This window comes from Arachis stenosperma, chromosome 3, assembly GCF_014773155.1.
Source record: "Arachis stenosperma cultivar V10309 chromosome 3, arast.V10309.gnm1.PFL2, whole genome shotgun sequence".
NCBI lineage: Eukaryota > Viridiplantae > Streptophyta > Magnoliopsida > Fabales > Fabaceae > Arachis > Arachis stenosperma.
In genome coordinates, this window is record NC_080379.1 from 75,715,828 (window position 1) to 75,717,865 (window position 2,038).

At 39.8% G+C, this 2,038-nt stretch overlaps 1 non-coding gene across 1 annotated transcript; it reads right to left on the bottom strand.

The window, feature by feature from the left end:
• Positions 1–752: 752 nt before the first annotated feature.
• LOC130971388 (small nucleolar RNA R71) lies at positions 753–860 on the bottom strand. Its single transcript, XR_009082610.1, has one exon. It is a non-coding gene; the product is annotated as a small nucleolar RNA R71 (small nucleolar RNA).
• Between the last annotated feature and the right edge of the window lie 1,178 nt (positions 861–2,038).

The following is a 2,038-nucleotide window of genomic DNA, read 5'->3' on the forward strand; positions in this document are numbered from 1 at the left end:
AAATTTTCGAAAATTACCTCTCTCATCTCTTTCTATTTAATCACTAACACTCCTCCTCTCTTAAAAATTCGGACCCCCTCCCTCTCTATATTTTCGAATTCTTCTTTATCTACCTCATCCTTCTATTCTTCTTTTCCTCTGACACATCAAGGAATTTCTATACCGTGACATAGAGGATTTCATACTTTCTTTGTTTTCTTCTCTTTCATATGAGTAGGAATAAAGATAAAGGCATTCTTGTTGAAGCTGATCTTGAACCTGGAAAGACTCTAAAAAGGAAACTAAGAGAAGCTAAAGCACAACTCTCTGGAGAGGACCTGACAGAAATCTTCGAAAAAGAAGAAGACATGGCAACCGAAAATAACAATAATACCCACAATGCAAGGAAGGTGCTTGGTGACTTTACTGCACCTACTCCCGACTTCTATGGGAGAAACATCTCTATTCTTGCCATCGGAGAAAACAACTTTGAGCTTAAGCCTCAATTAGTTTCTCTGATGCAACAGAATTGCAAGTTTCATGGACTTCCATTGGAAGATCCTCATCAGTTCTTGGCTGAATTTTTGCAAATCTGTGACACTGTTAAGACTAATGGAGTTGATCCTGAGGTCTACAGACTTATGCTTTTCCCTTTTGCTATAAGAGACAGAGCTAGTATATGGTTGAACTCACAACCTAGAGACAGCCTGAACTCTTGGGAAAAGCTGGTCAATGCCTTCTTAGCTAAATTCTTTCCACCTCAAAAGATGAGTAAGCTTAGAGTGGAAGTTCAAACCTTCAAACAGAAGGAAGGTGAACCCCTCTATGAAGCTTGGGAAAGATACAAGCAATTGATCAGAAGGTGTCCTTCTGACATGCTTTCAGAATGGAGCATCATAGGTATCTTCTATGATGGTCTGTCTGAGTTATCCAAGATGTCATTGGACCATTCTGCAGGTGGATTTATTCAACTGAAGAAATCGCCTACAGAAGCCCAGGAACTTATTGAAATTATTGCAAATAACCAGTTCATGTACACTTCTGAACGAAATCCTGTGAACAATGGGACAACTCAGAAGAAAGGAGTTCTTGAGATTGATACTCTGAATACCATTTGGCTTAGAACAAAATATTGACTCAGCAAGTCAATATAATTTCTCAGAATCTGACTGGATTGCAAGCTGCATCTGGCAGTGCTAAAGAAGCCTCCTTTGAAGGAGAAGATTATGACCCTAATAATCCTGCAATGGAAGAGGTGAATTACATGGGAGAACCCTGTGGAAACACCTACAATTCTTCATGGAGGAATCACCCAAATTTCTCATGGAAGGATCAACAGAAGCCTCAACAAGGCTTCAATAACAATAATGGTGGGAGAAATAAGTTTGGAAATAGCAAACCTTTCCCATCATCTTCTCAGCAACAGACAGAAAATTCTGAGCAGAGCCTCTCTAGCTTAGCAAACATAGTCTCTGATCTATCTAAGACCACCCTCAGTTTCATGACTGAGGCACTGATGAGCGGATAATTTATACGCTTTTTGGCATTGTTTTTAGTATGTTTTTAGTATGATTTAGTTAGTTTTTAGTATATTTTTATTAGTTTTTAATTAAAATTCACTTTTCTGGACTTTACTATGAGTTTGTGTGTTTTTCTATGATTTCAGGTATTTTCTGGCTGAAATTGAGGGATCTGAGCAAAAATCTGATTCAGAGGCTAAAAGGACTGCAGATGCTGTTGGATTCTGACCTCCCTGCACTCGAAATGGATTTTCTGGAGCTACAGAAGCCCAATTGGCACGCTCTCAACGGCATTGGAAAGTAGATATCCTGGGCTTTCCAGCAATGTATAATAGTCCATACTTTGCCTGAGATTTGATGGCCCAAACTGGCGTTGCAAATCAGCCTCAGAATTTCCAGCGTTTAACGCTGGAACTGGCATAAAAATTGGAGTTAAACGCCCAAACTGGCATAAAAGCTGGCGTTTAACTCCAGAAAGAGCCTCTACACGAAAATGCTTCAATGCTCAGCCCAAGCACACACCAAGTGGGCCCGGAAGT